At 38.5% G+C, this 22,434-nt stretch overlaps 1 protein-coding gene across 1 annotated transcript in view; it reads right to left on the bottom strand.

The window, feature by feature from the left end:
• The window catches only part of LOC133529544 (octopamine receptor Oamb), a 256,980-nt gene that overhangs the window by 218,038 nt on the left and 16,508 nt on the right, over positions 1 to 22,434 (bottom strand). The window lies entirely within an intron of this gene.

Below are 22,434 nucleotides of genomic sequence, written 5' to 3'. Positions count from 1 at the left end.
CACCACACATACACACTAGCAGTTTTAGGTTTAAAGATCTTTATTTCTCATAAGAATACAAAATATTCACTTACATGAGAATTTTTCTTTTTTTTTCATGCAAAAAAGCATTTTAGCGGTGAGCGCACACTTATATCAAAAAACGTAGGTACATGTATGACATAAACTAAAAATCCAAAAGTTAAACTAAACACAATAAAATAAAATAAAAACATTTTTGGTGGGTAAGTGAAATAACAAATCGAAACCATTTGCAATAGAGTGCGAGCGTAGTTGCTACGGCCCGGACCGGCTGCCTCATAGTAACAGAGATAAGATAAGGCTACTACGTATTTACACGGATATAAAGAGCGTGGAGGTGACAAAGCGCTTTCTCTAGTTTGGCTTTAATGTTCCGATAAATGATATTGATAATATTTATTTCTTAAATTTTTGGTATTTTTGCGTAATATTGGACTTAGTCAATTTGTGTAAGAATGTCCCTATAATATTTATTTATTATTTATTTATTTATTAAGTTTAAGAAGCAATTATAAATATTAGTTATGTCTATATATATATATATATATATATATATATATATATATATATATATGTAACGTAATAACGTTACATGTTTAATAAATAGACCTTAAGAGCTACTACTTATCTAATTAAAAATATATTAACAACTCTAAACTATATTACACACTAATATATACAACAATACTGTTTTAAACTATGTATTTAGGATTATAAAATCATCTTCACGCTGATTAATTTGAATATGTCGCGCCATAGTTATTACATTCACTCACAATAATGTTACATTCGCGAGTGCATGAATGAAGTGCATTGATCGGTGCGCTTTGTCATCGCGCGCCGCCGCTCGCTCATTCATTCTACCTTTGAAGTTGAGTGGAACGCACGTCGCTTAAATATCGATCTCTGCTACGGTTTGAAATAACGAATCCGTAATCGAATTTTAACTTCGTCCCTACGTGTTCCTCGACTATTATAAAATCACTGTGGTGTTTAATTATGTTTTTAAGTGTACCCCGAATTGGGGTCCAAAGTCCAGAGTGACTTTTTATTGGCTTCCTGCTTGCCGCCCGCTTGCCGTTTTGCTACTGGCGTGCTTCTGGCCCTTTCCCCGACTCAGCGCCACGAAGTTGCAGCTGCGCTGAACTCAGCGCTGACCAGAAAAATCGGCGCCTACCACCTCGGCACCGTCAGGGGAGTACTCTGGCTACGAACGACTTGCGGAATCCGATCTTGCATAGTATTAGCGCGAACCACGCTATTATACCCATTTTTACCAACTGAGCTGGTTGTGGAAATAAATATTTTGAGCGTTCTTCTGCCTCCTCATTTATAATTCCTCATACCTAAGAGACGTTTTAGGAGGTAGAACTTGCCAAACGCGACAATATATATATATATATATATATATATATATATATATATATTATATATATATATATGTTTTGCCTGAACATCACAGATAAAGCTGTATAGGAAACTAGACAGGTGAATGCCACACACGCTTGATTTTACCTGTGCAGTTCTTAAAACTTCGCAGGTATACCCTACTGTGTATGGCCAGCTTTACAGAAAACCGCAGCCAAATAACACTAGACCTAGAATTATAGATATATTTTTGGTCTCTATTTTATATATTTACTATCTATATTTATGTATGTATGTTTATTTGCTTTAATTGTGTTTAGTCTGTAATAGACTCGAAGGCCATGTTGTGTGTAAAAATAGGCTTCATAATGTGTTTGCAACACCTTCACTTTTTCATTCATTGTTTTGTTTCCGCTTTGGGTAAAGGTTTTCTGGAAGAGATCGCTCTTTAGCCATAAGACCGCCTGTTGTCTGCCTCTATCATTAATCAGTTGTGTTTTTTGAAGCTGTATATTTTTCTGAGGTGTGCCAATAAAGAGCATTCTATCTATCTCACTAAGGCAGAGACGCTTTCCATATAAATTTTTGTACATTGACCCGCCTCAATTTCTTTATTCTTCGATTAAGGCATTAACATTTATTAGGGTTCCGTAGCCAAATGGCAAAAAACGGAACCCTTATAGATTCGTCATGTCCGTCTGTCTGTCCGATTCTGTCACAGCCACTTTTTTCCGAAACTATAAGAGCTGTACTGTTCAAACTTAGTAAGTGGATGTATTCTATGAACCGCATTAAGATTTTCACACAAAAATTGATAAAAAAAACAATAAATTTTGGGGGTTCCCCATACTTAGAACTGAAACTCAAAAAATCTTTTTTCATCAAACCCATACGTGTGGGGTATCTATGGATAGGTCTTCAAAAATTATATTGAGGTTTCTAATATAATTTTTTTCTAAACTGAATAGTTTGCGCGAGAGACACTTCCAAAGTGGTAAAATGTGTGTCCTCCCCCCCCCCCCCCGTAACTTCTAAAATAACAGAATGAAAAATCTAAAAAAAATATATGATATACATTGCCATGTAAACTTCCACCGAAAATTGGTTTGAACGAGATCTAGTAAGTAGTTTTTTTTATTACGTCATGAAAAGAAAAAAAATGTACAAAATATTGCATCCGTGAGCTTACAAATTTCTAGTGGAATTTTGTTGTAGAATTTTGTACAATTTCCCAAGGACTTTTTTGTTTTTACTAGTCTATAAGAAGATATCCTGCTACTAGCTTGTTGACATCCCTATTGCACTCGCATACCCCACTACTACCCCGCTCAAGATGCCGCTTCTCAATCGGCCCGATTCAAAGAATGAAATACGACAACGATAACTTCTGGTTTAGATAAGTTCTCATTTAAAGCTTGACCAGAAATATATGATCACGCGCCATGTTGCGGAATTTCATACTAAACTGAACTGTCACCCTATACATCAGAATAACAGCGCCCTCTTGACAATGATCATATATATCTGGTCGGGCTTTAGATATCGTTTATATGTCGTATAATTGACAGAAGCAGCTCGATTCGGGCAACCAATTTCATTTTGACGATAGAAATATCGTAGATAGATCTTATTGGGATCACAGCGGAATCTAAAGTTTAAATTAGTCTTTCCAAATCTTAAACGTGTCGTTATCATTCACTGTGCGAGCTTGATAGTAATATGATAACGCAAGTGCAATAGAGACGTCAACAGGCGGGTCAAGGTACGAAAATCTATACGGAAAGCTTCTTTAACTATAATTTAGTTTGTCAAGTCGCGCAGTTTTGGCTGTAATAATTTCCGATCGGCCAACGCAAGCACGCGATTGGTCCGTAGATTACCACCACCACGCGATGACCACAGAAATAGGCGACTAGTTCACGGACATATTGCATCATTATTATTATTTATTATTTTACTATTTGATTCCAAGAATCTAAGGTCTTTTTATTTTTATTTATTTACGTTACGGAGATCTAACAGCTATCAATACATAATAGCGCAAATGAATAAGAAAACTATAAGAAGTGTCAATTTTAGTTTTTCATACTATGGACGGTAGAGGTAAGGAGAACAATCTCTTATGGGAGAACTGTTGCTAACGTGTCCAACTGGCAGCTGTAAATAATAGTTCGAAATCCTTCCTGTGGCGCTAGGGTAGCACAAGGACATGGCATGAACTTAGACGTTACTGACGGAGTGAAGTGCGCTGTCAGTGATTTGAAAGTTTTTATCAAAGTCTAAAATTTAATCGCGATGTATTGTAGCGCCACCTCTTTGTTAACCTTCTTTCATTCATTCTTTCCACGTGTCCAAACCATCTCAACATACCTTTCTCAATTTTTGTCACTACATCTTCGTTCAGTCCACACTTTTCCCTTATCACACTGTTCCTAATTCTATCTTGTAATTGTACACCAAATGCACTTCTCAATGCTCTCATTTCCACTGCATTCACTTGACTCTGATGCCTCTTCTGCCATACCCAACTTTCGCTCATAATAAAAAATATTCCATGAACTTTAGTAATTGCTGTTATATGATGGTTGTCATCGCCAGGGCAGCTTAGTTTGAAGTCATTTCCTGAGTGGTTTTTGCCCTGGATGGGCCTTCCAAGGCTCTGATTTTTTAGCATGTTCCATCATGTATTTGTGGTGCTAAATTAATAAGATGATATGCAGGAGCCGCTGCTTTTTTGAGCTGCGAGCTCATGAAACAAATATTTTTTGACAGCTACTGTAAGTAGAAAATATAGTGTCTTCAAATTTGCTTCCTTGTTGGCTCCTTTGTCTCTGAAGTCTGACCATGTGTTTGTTTCCAGTCTGCTGGTGAAATAATGTGGTCGGGAGGAATTGTCACGGCTGTGAGTTGAGTCCTCACTTGGGATTTCCAGCTGGTAAGAATCTCAGACTATATAATGTCTCTTGAAGGTTAGGATGCTTCATGCTTATGGTAGCTAATGAAATCATCTTTTCCTTTCAGCTGATCGGGAGTTATTAGTTGAGTTGCTACTTTTGTTTGCAGTTTAGATTATGGAAGGTTTTTTTGTAAATTTACTTGATTTGATTTTATACTGGACGGAGAAGTCGCCCTACGCGCTAAAGCCTTCGCGTCCGAACCTGACGTTGAAGACCGTCTGCGGTGCTCCGTGGTGTTGGGTCAGTCGCCTGCCACTGTAATTGCTTCTGGCACAACGGACGATGGCACAACGGGCTTGAACTGGCGGTAACACATTTGTAGACTAGGTTGGTGAACGATTTCCTTCTATCCTAGAGGCATAATTTTAAATTTAAAGTACATAGTAAATTAAATACAAATCGTATGTGATGGCAATTGATATTTAAGGGACTAACAATCATAGATAGGACTGCTTTTAAATCATTAGGAACCTTTTAATACGACCCTGCTCTATCAACTGACAATATTAATTTAAGGTGCTAAAGGTGCAGTGAGCTTACCGTGTAAGAAGATAGAAATAAACTGTGTTACAAAAAGTAACATTTTATTTAATGTCCTTTAGTACTCCTGAATGGCGGATGGAAATAATTGTTAGCACCTGCTTGAGGTTTTGTGTTTTTGTCAGATATGAAATTTTGAAGAAAATTTTAGTTATATTTAGTAACATTATTGTCCGCGGTTTTCCTCGGGGTTTTCTCAAAGCCGGGCGAGAAATACTAGCGTGACACAGCGTTTAAGGGAGAAAGGTCATGATCCTCGTTCCGGGTCTTTCCTGATGCAGAGGCTGTCTATCGCGATCCAGCGTGGCAACGCGACGAGTGTGATGGGCACCTTTGCATCCACAAGGGCGCGGGATGAGGTTTTCAACTAAGTTTCATTTAGTTTAGTTTTAGTTAATATAAATGTATTTTTAATGTAATATTTATGACTTAAGTGTAATTTTTAAATATATGTAATTTAAAGTTAAATAATGTTGTTATTTATACCGATAGATATCAAACATACATTTCTTCACTCTTGTACTTATTTACCAATTATTTAATATCTTATTTCAACAACAATTAATATCTAACATTAATTTATGTAATTCAAATCTATTTTCTGACTATAAAGATATAAATATTATTAAAATCATAGTACTAAATAAATTTCACGAGAAATTAATAAAATACATAAAATTTATCGGGGCGTGACTTTGAAAGTAGGGATGTTTCTTGTAATTTTGCTTAATTATTGTAATGTAGGTAGTTAATAAATACTTTGATAAACGCCTGACAGCGCAGGTAGATAGAAGAGGCATTCTTGCAATACACGAATACTCCTAACGGTTGTGTTTCCTTGTGCTCCTGTAGATATAATTATCCCGGGGGATTTATTGAGTACGTTACAGTGGCGACGAGTCAATTAAATAGGAGATCTCTCGACGGACAAAAAAATTAACACTGGAGTTCGATATGTCGATCGGAAAGTTGAGTGTGTTCGATGTTAAGTGCGGGGTGTGGTCGTCATACGTGGATCGGCTCAATATGTACTTGAAGGTTAATAAAGTGGCGGACGATATGAAGTTACCAGTGCTTATCGCGTCTATGGGGGACGAAGCATATGAACTATTGGTGAATTTGGCTAGCCCGAAAGAACCTGCGGCGTTAACATTTGACGAGGCGGTAAAGATATTGCAAGTTCGGAGAAAAACTGGATGACAACATGCGGGATCAGTTCGTGTGTGGGATCAGGAGTGACATTATTCGCCAGCGGCTATTTGCGGAGAGTGACGACGTGACCTATGCGCGAGCGGTGAAGGTCGCGACCGCCCTCGAGGCGGCGGAACGGGACGCGGCCGCGGTGGAGGCGTAGGGGTCACGGGAATCGGAGGCTAGCGGGAGCGGCGGCGGCGGAGAGGCGGCCCGCGGTGCATGCGCTCGCGCCGGCTGGCGGGAGCGGCCTACGCAAGCGGCAAGGTGGCGGAGCGGGCCCGGCATGGGCCAGCCAGCAGCGAGCGGGATTCGGGAGGGCCAACCGGCCCAGCGGGGGCCCTGTAGTCGGGCCGCAACAACGCTATTCGTCTTGTGGGGCCTGTGGCGCGCAAAACCATACCTACGGGAGCTGTCGCTATAAAAACTTTGTATGCAGCAAGTGCCAGCGCACTGGTCATTTACGCCGGGTTTGCCCAGAGTGGGGGAGGGCGGAGATAAGTGGCCTGCATTTTGGAAATGCACAACAGATGGAGCACGCGGAGACCAGCGGGAATGATTATGACATCGAACAAGAGTTAAACCATCTGTGTTTGAACGACTATAAACCAGTAAGTGTTTCTGTGTATATAGACAGTAAACTTGTTACTATGGAAATTGATACGGGCACAGCAATTGCCTGTATAAGTAAGAAAATGTATGACGACCTATTTAACTATTGTGAGTTGGAATCCGGTAATACTGTTTTCACATTTATCAATAATTATAAGTTTAAACCATGGGGCATGATTAGACCTACAGTTAGATACGGCAATATAACGAAAGTTTTGCAATTATTTATAATAGATTCCGGTACGACTTCATTAATAGGAAGGCAATGGTTGGCCGAATTAGGTATTAAGGTTCCGGATATCCCTATTCCCAAATTTAGCTGTAACTTTGTATCTGGGAAAGAGGAGTTAAAACATGTGAATGACAAGATTGTTAATTTGCTCGACAGATATAAGGAGCTGTTCAGTGGCGGTCTGGGTCGGTACACGGGCGGCAAGGCGACGCTGGCGGTGCGCGAGGGGGCGGCGCCGGTGTTCCACCGCGCGCGACCGCTGCCGTACGCGCTGTGTGCGCGGGTGGACGCCGAGCTGGACGCCATGCTGCGCGCGGGCGTCATCGAGCCCGTGGACCACTCTGACTGGGCCTCGCCACTGGTACCAATTCCTAAGCCTGACGGCACTCTTAGATTATGTGCGGACTATAAATCTACTTTGAACCCCGTCTTACTGATCGATCGTTATCCTTTGCCTAAAATTGACGATGTGTTAGTAGGTTTAAACGGTAATAAATATTTTAGCAAGATTGACTTATCGCAGGCATACAACCAGGTGGAACTGGATGAGTCGAAGTTGTACACCGTAATAAATACTCATCGAGGCCTCTTCAGGTATAATCGTTTAGTTTATGGACTGGCATCGAGTGTAGGTATTTTCCAAAGAATAATGACGGTTTTATTAAAAGGAATTCCAAACGTTCAGGTATTTTTGGACGATGTGATAATAGGGGGAAAGACAGAGGCGGAGCATATTAACTCTCTGGAATTGGTTCTGCAACGTTTGTTAGACAACGGGTTAAAGTTAAAGAAAAGTAAATGCGTTTTCTTAACCCAAGAGGTTACTTATCTGGGGTACGTGGTCTCCAAAGACGGGATAAGGGCAGATAAGTCAAAAATAAATTCAATTCTAAAAATGTCTGCTCCACAAAATGTGACCGAATTACGTTCTTTCTTAGGAATGGTCAATTTCTTTGCGAAGTTCGTCAAAAATATTAGTTTCATATTAGCACCGTTGTATAACTTACTACGAAAAAATGTAATTTGGAACTGGGACGGGGAGTGTGAGTGGTCTTTCAGGGAAGTAAAGAAATTGTTGACAAGCGCGGAGGTACTGGCCCATTACGATCCAGACCTCCCGCTGGTGCTCACTTGTGACGGGAGCCCGAGGGGCGTCGGGGCGGTACTTTCGCAAAGGGACGAGAGGGGGCGCGAGCGGGCAGTTGCGTTTGCATCGAGGTCACTTAGTGATGCGGAAAAAAATTATTCGCAGATTCATCGCGAAGGGTTAGCTATAATATTCGCGTTAAAGAAATTTCACCAATATTTATACGGTCGCAAATTTTTATTGCGCACTGATCATAAACCTTTGGTTTCGATATTTGGCGAACATAAAAACATTCCTCAAATGACGGCTAGTAGGATACAGAGGTGGGCCGTTATTTTGTCCGCGTACGATTACGAGATACAATACGTCAAAACTACAGATAATTGCGCGGACGGCTTGTCGCGGTTGCCGGAGGCGGGGCGGTCGGAGGAGGCTACTATTCCGGAGCAGACATATTTACATTTCGCTCAAGAGGCTTTACTGTTAGATTACAATGTTGTAAAATTAAAAACGGCTAAGGACGCCATGCTTAGTAGGGTTTTATCGTACGTTAGGGACGGTTGGCCGCCGGAATGTGACATAGACAATTTAAGGCCATATTTCAACAGGAAACAAGAACTTTACGAAGAGCTCGGCTGTTTAATGTGGGGTCATAGGGTAGTGATACCGGAGAGCTGTAGAGCTAGGGTATTAGAAATAATTCATGAACCCCATATGGGTATCGTGAAATCTAAAGCGATGGCCCGTAGTTACGTTTGGTGGCCCGGGGTAGATGAGGCTATAGAGGCGGCGTGCCGGGCGTGCGCGGTGTGTGCGGCGCACGCGGACCAGCCGCCGCGCCACGCACCGAGCGCCTGGCCCTGGCCCGCGCGGCCCTGGGCGAGGCTGCATTTAGATTACCTGGGACCTATCAACGGTAAATGTATCTCGTCGTGCTAGACGCCATGTCGAAATGGATCGAGGTATTTCAAGTGCCCAGTACAGCCGCTAGCTTTACAATAAATATACTTACGGAGTTGTGGAGTAGGTACGGGTTGCCTAAACAGTTGGTGACTGACAATGGGCCACCGTTTTCCAGTAAGGAATTTAAAGAGCATACCAGTCATAACTATATTGAGCACATATTCACAGCGCCCTACCACCCCGCGTCCAATGGGGCCTGTGAGAACGCGGTCAAAACTGTGAAACGAGTGATAAAAAAAGCTATATCGGAACAAAGACCCGTTTTAGAATCTCTTAATACTTATTTATTGCATTACCGTAACACAGAACATTCCACGACGGGAGAAACGCCTTCAATGCTGTTAATGAATCGTAGACTCCGCACTAGGTTAGACGCTTTAAAGCCAGATAGGGGAGCTAAGGTCCTAGCCGCACAGAAAAAACAAACAGAGGCGGCAGGAGGGACGCAGCGGAGGGTGGAGGCGGGAGACACAGTGTGGTACCGGCAATACTTACAAGGTGAGAAGTGAGTTCCAGGTACGGTTTTAAAAGAATTAGGGACAACAAATTATAAGGTTATTGATAAGGATGGTAAGGAAGTGCACAGACATATCGATCAGTTGAGACGGAGGACAAGTAGGCTAAGTTCGCTGGCAGGGCCAAATGAAGATTTGGTTCATACTACCCAGGAACTAGTGGTGAGGCCCGAGGAGTTGGGTGAGGGCGAAGGTAATGGTGAGCTCGAAACGGAGGGAGAAGAAGAGACGTGGCATGATGCCGACCGCGAGGATCCTCAGCCGAGCCCTGCTAAAGCACCAAACGCATCTGTACCGCCCCAGACTCGCACTGAGCGTCATGTGAGACAATGTCGTATAGACAATCCTCCTAAGTATAAGTACTAATTTAAAGGTTACCATCATTTGGGGTTGTAATTGTAATTAAGTGTGGAGGGATGTAATGTAGGTAGTTAATAAATACTTTGATAAACGCCTGACAGCGCAGGTAGATAGAAGAGGCATTCTTGCAATACACGAATACTCCTAACGGTTGTGTTTCCTTGTGCTCCTGTAGATATAATTATCCCGGGGGATTTATTGAGTACGTTACAATTATGGTTTTAACTAATTAATTAATGAAGATACTAGGATCAACAGCTAATTAACAAATAATCTAAGTTTGAAGAAAGTCATCGGGACAAGTCAAGAAACTTTTCAAAGTCACTCTTGTATTGGAGTGATCTGCATTCAAAAATACATTAATGAAACACTCTTGTATTGGAGTTATCTGCATTCAAAAATACATTAATGAAACACTCTTGTATTGGAGTGATCTGCATTCAAAAATACATTAATGAAAGGTTTTCAGGAATATTTTTCTTACTGAAGTACATGTCTTTTACAAAATATAATTAAAAAAAAAAACTACAACGTCCTTATCTTCGTCCAAAAGAGAGGTATGGGCATTGTGAATACCATCTCGCTTTGTGTGGTAGGGCACAGCACAGCGGATGTCATTCCAGATCTAGAGCAGAGCCCAATTGGGGAAGTACCTCCACCTTACAGAAAACCGCAGCCAAATATAGCCTGCCGGTGAGTAAAGTTGTCAGAGCTCAACGAGGGTGCGGAGTGTTAGGGCCGGCAACGCGTATATAACTCCTCTGGAGGTGCAGTCATACATAGGCTATGGAGACAGCTTACCATCAGGCTGGCCGTATGATTGTATGCCACCGACGTAGTATTAAAAAAAGTATAGTTAAAATGAACTACCATGCATTCACTTATTAACGCTTATTTCGTGTTAATACTAGGTAGGAATAATAAATCCATTTCCTTATTTCTTCCAAGTATATAATATCAACCAATAATTAGGTTATTTTAAAGTAATTTTCTTCCGCGAATGCATCTTATTATTGCGCTTAAATGCCAGCGATTATTTCCTGTAATCGCTTTCAGAAAACACTGCAAAATGACCCTTAGTAGTAAGGTAATAAAGTACAGGGGTTGTTTTTGTTTGAAAATGTTAGGTGAAATTGTCGCGTGTTCTGTAGAGCATAATGCTCAAATGGCTAAAGAAAGTAGGCTGAAGTGAGTAGATATGCACAGAACGGCAAAACTTATAGTAAAGTAATAGTTATTTGTTTTACATGAGGGCAAAGTTGTAGTTTAACCGCTCATATTGATACCCGAGTAAGCGAGAAATTCCAAGATTGAAGAGGTTCGAAAAGTGGAATCTTGAGATAAAAAGTGTAAAGCAGGGTTTTTTTACCAGAATTTTTTTTACACAGACGTCCAGTTTTTGCGGGTACGGTAATACGCATACGGTTGCTGCAGAAAACTGCTGTACCCGCAAAAAATTATCAATGCACGTTAATTTCGCTTTCTCTCCATCACTGTCCATATTAGTGCGACAGAGACAGTTGCGTTTCGTTTGCTACGGAGCGTAAACTATTGGCACGTTAGCTAGGCACCCAGGCATCATTCCGATATCATTTTGATGTCGTGTACGTTCGAATTGTCCACGCTACAGGTCACTAATGGAGCGCGGCTCGAGGTCAACTGTGACTCATTAAATATACAATAACGACCAACTTGAACCTGATAACGCTATCATACCGTTATACGTTTAAAAATAGAACGATTCGATTAAATCGTTGTCGGTACAGTCAACGTAAATATAAGAATAAGGGTTGGGTTTATATCTACAGACATCGAGCGTGCCAGACACGTGCCGTGGCAGACAAAATAATATTCGTCACGATATCAATTTAAAGGATGACTCTAGCCCGGGCCGGAGCTTCCGGCGCTTCGTTTATGGACTTTCTATGGACAACACCACGTGATCACCGATCAGCCGTCATAGAAAATGACGTGTCGGACGTCTCGGCCCGGGCCCGGGCCGGTCTAGCGTGTCTCAACCGTAAGTATTCAATTCTATAGTAAAAAATGCCACTATACTGAAATCGACCGAGATATAAACCGTGATTACCTTTTTTTTTATTTTTATTGAGCTCCCGATACGGTTTCACGGTTTATATCCCGGTCGATTGAATTCTAGTAAAACTAACCGTGAATCATTCAAAACTGTTATTTAAAAAAATGCCGACAGACAACTAAAGTAAAAAAATGTCGACAGACAACTATAGTAACAAAGAAAAACTGGGCTATGGGATGAAAAACCTAATAAAACGGTATCCAATTATATTTCCGGCAGACGGTGACTTGCCCCCACAAGATGGGCTCCCACAATAAGCGACATCTAGGCTGGCTCAAGGGCAACACCGGTGTGAGCGGCTCAGGAGTGTTGAGATGTGTTCGCTGCTTTCTACCCCGTGGCTGTTAACAGCCACTGCGCGAACTCGCGTCTTATGCATTTTTAACTTTCACCCCTGGAGCATATAGCTCTAACGACTCCACTCTGGCCAGCCGGCCAAGGCAAGCGAAAGGCGAGAATCTTGACCCTCTCCTTTGGGTTACAAAACTCCCCAGGAGCGCTCAGGTACGTGGGGTCGCTACTTCCCAACAGCTCGCCACAAGCTGCCCTATTATTATTATGATTAACCATAGAGACCGTTATACTGTACAATGCATACTGTACTGTATACTGTAATATGGATTAACTGGTTGAAATAAAAGATTTTTTTAGATGTACATATCTATCATATTGTACCTAGTAATTATTTATTTTAAAATTTTTATAATGTAAAGTTTATCCTAAAATTGACAATCGTATTTTTAATGCTGCCATGTATTTCGACGACCGGTCTGGCCTATTGGGTAATGACAATGACCTGACCCTGCCTACGACTAATTAATAGAATCAGGCGTTACTTTGCGGAAATCCATGCTAATTAAAGCAAAAAATATTACTTTGCTAATCCGCGAGAAAATAGCGTGTTAGTCAAACAGTGCTAACCCGTTATACTTACTTGCGTATTTTTACATGCAATTAATGTTCCCACCCTCCCACCGCAAAAATAAATACGCAAATAAATATAACAACCCACCACCAAAAGTACAAAACTCGACACGTGTTTCGCCTCTCTACGAGGCATCCTCAGGAGATGCTGGAGATGTTGACGGTCTGACACCCGACAACTGTCAGTGTAAGTAAGTGTCAGTGTAAGTAAGTAGGATTAGCAAAGTAATATTTCTTGCTTTAACCTGCCTACGACGCCGATGGTCCCGGGTTCAAATCCTGGTAAGGGCATTTATTCGTGTGATGAGCATGGATATTTGTTCCTGAGTCATGGGTGTTTTCTATGTATTTAAGTATTTATAAATATTTAAATATATTATATATATCGTTGTCTAAGTTCCCTCAACACAAGCCTTATTGAGCTTACTGTGGGACTTAGTCAATTTGTGTAATAATGTCCTATAATATATTATTTTTTCATGCCACTATATGATTGTCATTGAAAGAGCCCCTGAGGCCTACTTACCTAATATATATATTTTAATTTTTAATTTTTATGTTTTTATTCCCGTGACTGTACATGTTACAGGCATTGTACGAGTACTCGAGTACCAACAAAGGTCAAGCAAGTAACATACCGATAAACTTATATATTATGTTTTCCGGTATTATCATTTTACCGACGAAATAAAATGGAAGAAGTTCTCAATTCAGCCTGTATCATCAGAACGTTATTTTGCTTGATAAATGGTACATGCAAAATACTACAAGTATAAAAAATATATACAGATCAAACAAAACAAGCAAATATTACAATACCAAAATAATAAAAATTCAAATATAAGTTATAATGACAATAAGCAAAAAAAATACTTAAAAAAAAAAAACTTAAGACTAACTTAAGTCTAGTCAAAAAGACCCCCCCGAGTTGTCCCCGGCGCAAAGGTACCCATAACGCTAGCCGCATTGCCACCTTGGATGGCGATGGATAACCTTTGCACCAGGTACGAACCCGGGCGAGCGTCAGACCCCCTTTCCCTCATTCGACGTCCTTAAAACTTTTCGAAATATACATAAATAAAACAATAACTCACAAGCATTCAATTGAAACAGCAAAAATATTTTTTAAGCAAAAAAAAACGACTTCAATGAGAGAGACCGGTGAAAGAACGGTTATTGTTGATTTTTGATTTCATACAATGAAATTAAAAAGACAGCGTCCTACACCTAATTATGTAGAAAAGGAGGTAACATGTTTTTTTTTGTCACTGCACCCACCTTGATACATTTCAGATTTGCCCTATGGTTGACTGGTAAGATACCCGCAATAGGGTATTCGACTGTATTTAAGATAAATTATTTCACACCATGCATGAAATGAAGCACCAGATTATTATTAAAAAAAATTAAATAGGATAGAAATATAACTGCTTAACATTACATGCAAAGAGAACAAATTGCCAAACGTGAACTATGCATCGTTAAAGAGTTCCGTTCTGCTCATCATCATCAGTTCCACTTCATCAAATGTCACTTCTACAAATGTAAATACTTGATTTGTTGATGAAAATACTAAGATCACTATATATATGCCTTTAACATTTGAGGAGTTCCCTCGACTCCTCATGGACCCCATCGTCAGAACTCGAACTTGACAAATAATTATCTTGAAAATCTAATTTGCTTAACAAACACAGCGAAGAGGACAAATCACCAAACGTGCAGTATCCGTCGTTGAAGAGTTCCATTCTGATCATCACCAGCAGTTCCACTTTATTAAATGTCACTTTTTTAAATGTAAATGCTTGATTTGTTAAAGAAAATACAAAAATCACTATATGTATGCCTTTCACATTTGAAGAGTTCCCTCGATTCCTTATGGATCCCATCATCAGAACTGGGCTTTGACTAAAACGGGACTAATCTGTATATATATAATTATTTTCAAAAAATAATTTTCAAAATCGGTTCAGAAGTGACGGAGTTATGAAGTAACAAACATTAAAAAAATCTACACACTAAATTGATAACCTCCTCCTTTTGAAATCTTGAAGTCGGTTAATAAAATAATAGTCACTAAAAGTTAATACTTTTGGCAACCGTATACTAATTCATTTAGTCTGAGTCATGGGTGTTTTCTATGTACCTACTGGTATTTTACGAATTTTTACATCAGTACATTTGCACCGTCCCACTTGAGTCTCACGGTTAGGCCCGCTGGGTCAGCCGTGGAGCCCGTGGAGTATGCAGACAAAATGAAACATGCCAAGCACTCTACCCTGGAGCCAATGTACGACTTTGTACCAGTTGCAGTCGAGACCTTGGGCTTTGCAGGCGAAGGACTTCGTAAGGGATTTGGGTCGGCGGCTGATAGAGAAAGGTGTGACTGTGACGCTCGGTCCGGATCGTACCTGGGGGCCTGCCGTGAAAATCGAAGTTCGTCAATTGCGGGCATTTTTCTCTGTCACTCAAATTACGTCTTAGTGAGAGTAAAAGAGAAAGATCCCCGCAATTGGCGAATTGTCCCAATAACCGGCAAAAAATACATACGGTTTTGTGACTCCTTACCATAACCATAAATTCTTCCAATCTGTAGTTTGGTCACCGTTCTAAGTATTTTTGAAGTTTCTTAAAAAAGAGGCTCAACGTTTGAGACCACTTTATTTAAATTGGTTTTTATATATTTTTATAGCTACATAGTTTATACTTTTTTGTATAGCACAATATTCGTCTTTGGTATATTTATATTATCACTGTATTTTTGTATAAGATCTCATACCTTACCCAACATTTTACAGGACTGTCGAATTTTGATCAAACTGTATATATATTGTATAAATTTTCATAAGTAAATCATCCATCCATTCATATACAACCACTTATTTCCAGGCAACATTAATTAATTACCTACCTCACAAGTAACATACAAACAAAATATATAAAATCCTAAAACATTTTAATTTGGTTTCACTAACAATATGTTTGTAATACAGGGAGCATCTGTTGTTAGGGTTTAAAATTCGCTTATTCTTTATCCAGATGTAGCATGTGAAAAGATCGTGTGCCACAATCGATTACGAGTTCCGGCTTCTGATTATGGCCGTGAACTTAAATAAGTCTATGCATAATGCACCAATGCAATCTGAAATAGCATAACATGTAGAACATATTCGAATGTGAATTCATAGAGAATTTAATTAAATGAACTATGATTTTTTACTTATGTTAAAAAGAATATACTTATACCTAGCTGTAAGTTGACACGTAAAAGAGATATGTTTTGATCATAGATTTAGTAAAAAAGAATACCTTTTTATTGCACACCTCAAAATGGAAAACACGAAAAAAGCAAAATGAACATAATACGTACTTAATTTTAGGACAAAGGCTAAGAGAGAGAGCGATAGATACTAAGTGAGAATAATGAGCGCTCTTACCGCTACTGGGAAATCTCTTCCAAACAATCATATGTGGCTTAATAAAGCACGAGTGCGTCAATACACACAACAAATCCTTATATTAGAGATAAGCTCTTTCAATTTATTTTTATAAGACTCAAATTTAGACAACACATTTCGTTGCCTTCGTTTCACGAATTTTTGTATCAAATTGACCCTTTTACTTTCCATCCTGTATAACTTTATAAGGACAATATTCTTGCCGCAGGAAACCCATTATATTAAGCTATTAATAAGCCTAAACCCTCATCCCTACTTATACAAAACCTCCAAAAGTAAGTCTAATTACGCCATCTTGAAAACCCACCCGAAACATATTCGCTACCTTTTTACCATTCACACTTCTTAAAATATAAAAGGGAATATCTCACTTTAATCTCGCTATACGACTTGCAACTCTAAAGCTACCTAACTAAGGTAGAATATAGGTTTAAAGTCAGACTGGTCTTACGTCGTTTTGCGTCTGAAATATTCAAATATGTTTCTTAAGCTTCGAAGAAATTTAGACCTTACGCTAAAGCCAAAAGGTTTATTTCAAATCGAAACAGTTCTCGTATGCAATACGCGTAACCTCAATTCCCTTTTAATAATCACGATCCGAAATCGGACAGAAACTTTTACATTGATTTCAATGCAAATTAGACTTTATTACAATAAGAGAAAGGGTATGATGGCCGCATTGGTTATCGCCTAATTTGTCAACAAATGGAGTATTGTCGAAATACAAATATGGGTTCCGTTCGAATTAAATTTCGTAGTGTCACTGCTATAAACCTGTTTTGCAAATGAACAGGATATTACAAGTTTAACTAGTCTCGGCACCGAATATAATTTCGTACCATTTGGCGTCGAGACCCTTGGTCCGTGGGGTCCGAGCGCCTTTAACCTTTTTAAGGAACTTTCTAAAAGGATTAGAGAGGTCACCGGTGACCGCAGAGCTGGCAGCTTCCTCGCTCAAAGAATTAGTCTTGCGATACAGCGAGGAAATGCTGCTAGCATCTACGGTACCATGCCGCAGAGGGCTAGTTTTATTTTATTTTAAGTCTAGTTTTATTTATTCTTAGATCTAGGTTTTAAGTTTTGTAGTTTAGTTTTTAGTATATTTACCAAATAAATTTATTACTGAGTTGTGAATGTTGTAATTGGGGTTGTATTAGATCTATTTATTTCAGTTCAAAAATTAGATACTCTAACCGTCTATATATCTATTTATTATAGTATATTTATGTTTATTAAGTTTATTACCGTTAATATATATTATTTATCGCTATATTGCTTGTTTTAAGTTACTTATTCTGTTTTTTTTTTGTTTAGTGCCTGCACCTACTACTGTTTCTGTTTAGCCTGATGGTTGACTGGTAGAGAATGCCTTTAGGCCTTAAGTCCGCCGTTTGTACTTTATTTGTTATATTGTGCAATAAAGTTTAAATAAATAAATAAATAATTCTCTAACTGTCGTCTAACTGGGGTCCATTTCTCGAACGTTATTAGACTAATTATTAGTCCACCAACTGTCAAAAATCCAGGTAATTGGAAAGAAAAGATTAGGAGGGCCGCGCGTAATATGCAATGAAAGATATCGCGATATCGCGGGTTTAGACGTTTATCGTGGATATCTTTAGAAGTATGTTCTACTATGTCTGTTCAAAATTGTTATGTAAAGAAAATAGAACGAGCTAACTATAAATTCCACATATAGCTATAAACTCGGTAACCATACCTACTTAAGACAAAGAAACTGTTGGCGAATTTCGTCATATAAGACATCCAAGTAGATTCGCGATCTGATAAATAACGAAGACAATAACAACTTGTACTAGTACTACTAAATTTGTTTTAATGTGATCCCTAAAATGGTACAATTGTGGTCTGTTTCCCACGCCGCGCCCACAAGTGGGCTCACCAGAGTCGTTCAACCATAATATTGCCTCTAAATGGACGATTATTTTGGGCATAAAGGCAGATAATTTAAATTGCGAAATGCCGTTGTAAACAGAATTGAACTCCGCTCCAATCTGATGGCGTCTGTATCTACTTACATACCCTACCTATTATTTTTGATTAAATGCTTTGTTTCCGCTACCCAAAGGTTGTCTGGAAGAGATCGCTCTTTAGCGATAAGACGGCATGTTGTCTGCCTCTATCATTAATCAATTGTTTTTCTTTAAGCTGTATCTTTTACTGAGATGTGCCAATAAAGAGTATTCTATCTAACTATAGGTAGGGCAAACCTGGGCTATTCGATGATACTTGGTTATTCAGTGATAGTCAGTTTTATTGTTTTTTAGCCGAGTTGCCCTGTAATTTTATTGCTTAAAACGATGTCTAAGAAATAGCACGAATGTGGCTAATGTGGTGTAATATGGTTCCAAGTCATAAAATTACCAGGTAACTTGGCTAAAAGACAATAAAACTGACTATCACCGAATAACTATGTATCACCAAATAGCCAAGGTTTGCCCTATTTATTTAAACATAAGCATGGTTGGTGACTGGGTGCAGTAGGTTCAGAAAACTGAGTTTAAAAAAGTTTACGTGCTTATTTTGGCCTTCTTCGAGGGGCTGTATCGATTCGAATCCTTAGTTTTTGATTTTTGCTCGATAGAATAAAATCACGAACATAGGTCTCAAATGCACTTACATATGAAAATTGCTCCTAAAAATCATGTTAAGTAAGAAATAATTTGACTGTACCTAATTGAACTTTAAAAATATGAGGATATCGCTGTATTCAAAAATTAACAATAAAAAAAATGTTTAATTGTACACCTCCAGGGCTCTTTCACGAGTTAATAATCACTTTTGCAGTGACATGAAAAATGCATAGCAACATTTATAAATACAACAGCCAATAAAATAAATAATTATTACAATATAACACAGATGTTTTATAGTCTACGGTTAGTAATACATTGAATAAGAAAATTAAAAAAAATATGATTTTACGTTTTTAGGGTTCCGTAGCCAAATGCCAAAAAACGGAACCTGATTATAGTTTCGGGTTCCGTTATTTTTTATAAAATTGTTTTTAGGGTTCCGTAGCCAAATGGCAAAAAACGGAACCCTTATAGATTCGTCATGTCCGTCTGTCCGTCCGATTATGTCACAGCCACTTTTTTCCGAAACTATAAGAGCTATACTGTTCAAACTTGGTAAGTAGATGTATTCTATGAACCGCATTAAGATTTTCACACAAAAATAGAAAATAAAAACAATGAATTTTGGGGCCCTTATAGGCGAGTCCGACTCGCACTTGGCCGCTTTTTTACATAATGATGATTAAAATAGGTACCAATATTTACCTTACACTGAAACCATGTTGAATTTCGTATTCGTTTTGGAAATAAACTGACGTATATGGATGCAACTAGCGTCATTTTATATACTGGAACATTCTGTACTGAGGCAAGTCATTTGCACCACGCGTATCGCGTCCAGTTAAAGCCAAGGAGGGTAAAAAAGAGCGGCATCATTTATTTTCACCACACCAACTGTTAAAGGCCCTCTTGATTGTTCAAAAACTAATGAGAAAGTTGCATTTTATCCACATTTGGGGCAAAGTAATCAGATGCTAATATTGAGTTGTTTCCTTATGTTAGCTGGTAGAATTGACTTTTAAATGATGATTTTGGATGATAAATATTTAATTACGTTCATTTGGATTTTGATTGGTGATTTTTTATTACGTTAATTTGGATTTGAATTGTTTATGATTTTTTTGGTATTTCATAGTTAGTATTTTCCTTGCGTTGGTGTGGTGAGAAATTTTGTGTTTCAGTAGAATTGACTTTTAAATGATGATTTTGAATTATATTTTTTTTATTACGTTCAGTTGGATTTGATTAGGCTTGATTTTTTAGCTATTTCATAGCTAGTATTTTCCTCGCGTTGGCGTGGTGAAAAATGTTGTGTTTCACTCGGAGGCAAAGTTTGTTTAACCCTCGTGCCTTGAAACCCTCGCAACGCTCAAGATTTCACTTCTCGAACCACTCGCTATGCTCGTGGTTCAATTTTCGAATCTTTCGCTTGCTCGGGTATCAATATTAGCACGAGCGGTTAAACAATAACTTTGCCTCCTTGTAAAACAAATAACTATTATCAAAATGCAGTGGTATGGTGGAGTTTAACTGCGGGTTGTCAGTCGGTAGTTATGTAACGAAAATAACTTATAGTAGGTAATTAATGACTACAATTTTTAATAGATTTAAATTTAGTCTTATTATTTTCACGTCATTGCCTACGCCAAATCTCGGAATTAGTTGTCAAGCGGACAATGCCGGGACATCGCGAGGAAGAAGATTTTCACGTCATATGGATTCATTCGACTTGGTAAGAAAAACTGATCATATCAATTTGAATTACAATCATCAGACAAGTTATAAATGTTTTGATAATCAGGTAACATCAATTCTACTTTCAATCCAAATTGTATCCTTAAAAATTGTAAAATTTTGACGTATACTGGATCAAATGCTTGTTGGCTCCGCTAAAATACGCGTATACGTATATACTTTTATATCACTAAAATAAATTTTAGAATTCCATCAATGCAGCCATAATCTAACCTATTTCACCAGAACAAAACTAAAATATTATGGTACTTCATTAAATAAGGAAGTTACGTTCCGTTCTACCTTTGAACCGCTCTCCTAGAAAATCATGATTTTGCACTTGCCTCAGTATAGTTAAGAAGTATCGATTTGCCCAGAAATAACTGTTATAATACACTATGATCACAAAAACCATTAGAAGAAAAACATTCAGCTACAAAAATGTTAATATTCCAAATTACACACCTGTTGAATCTAAGTAAAACTGCCGAAGCTTATAAAAAAGATTATATTAAAATACTCGGCATACTGTGCAGAACGCTTCTAACTTTAAGCATAACTTGCTAACTTTATATTACGTTAGCTACCGAACTTTTTCTCGCTCTAACTGGGGAGAAATGGAGAGTAGGTTTAAAACAGAGTTTCTAGATATACATTTTTTTATACCACGTCGATGGCAAACAAGCATACGGACCGCCTGATCACAAGCACCGTCGCAAGTCACCATAGCAGAGGTGTTACATTGAAAAATGCTTGTGACTAACCGCTTAGTACGCGTGCAATAATCTTGTTAAATCTTCATCTATCCGAGATATTTTGTGTCAGTTTTGTACCAACACCAACCATTAATTTTCGGACACGATGGCATCAGACAAGACATTAAATTTCTGTGAAAAATCGCACATTTCTTTACAGCTTGTTATATTCTCACGTATTTTATTTTTGTATTATTATCTTAATTCGCAGTAACATAATATTATATACTCAGATGTTCAGATGTTTATTGTCGTACTCATAGTGTTGTGTTCCTGCCGGTGATTAGGGTCGGCAACGCGCATGTAACTCCTATGGAGTTGCAGGCGTACATAGGTTACGGAGACTGCTTACCATCAGGCGGGCCGTATGCTTGTTTGCCACTGACGTAGTATAAAAAAAAAACTCGAATGTATTAGATCAAATGACACCACTTTCATTTAAATCCGTTTTCAGCGTTATCAAACCAAAAAATATTTCATAAAATAGTTGCCATAACGCTTGTCTTTCCGTTTTCCGTTACACTGGTTTTTGGTTCGACCCCTTCTAAGAGTTTTTAAAGACGTTTCACGTCAAAATATAAATACACGCAAAAAGCATAAAGAAAAACAAATAGGTCTCCAGTAACCGAGACTAGATGTCTAAAGAGATCAAAATTCCTGTAATGTGACGAAACATTCCAATATCTAGTAACACAGAGACAGGAGATCGAATGAGACCCGCTAGAGACGTCTAACATGCAAATTGGACGTGAACCTTGGATGCGTCTGGGGACAGACAGCCTGTGTTCGTACAAGAACAAGACCATCTACAAGAACATCTGCATAATACTTAGGGTAATCCGTTGCTTTGTACAAGATAAGTGCCGATTTCTTTTTATGATTATTAATATTTGAAATAATGTATTCTGGATGGCATGTTAACTAATAAACATTTATTTTAGGGACAAAATACTTAATACATATTTTTTAACAAGTTTTTATCTTACAGTCCGCAGTGAGGGAGTGGTATGGTAGGCTTCATGAGC

This window comes from Cydia pomonella, chromosome 21 (genome assembly GCF_033807575.1).
Source record: "Cydia pomonella isolate Wapato2018A chromosome 21, ilCydPomo1, whole genome shotgun sequence".
NCBI lineage: Eukaryota > Metazoa > Arthropoda > Insecta > Lepidoptera > Tortricidae > Cydia > Cydia pomonella.
The sequence above is the reverse complement of the archived record's forward strand: the minus strand, read 5'-3'. Positions and strand labels throughout refer to the sequence as shown.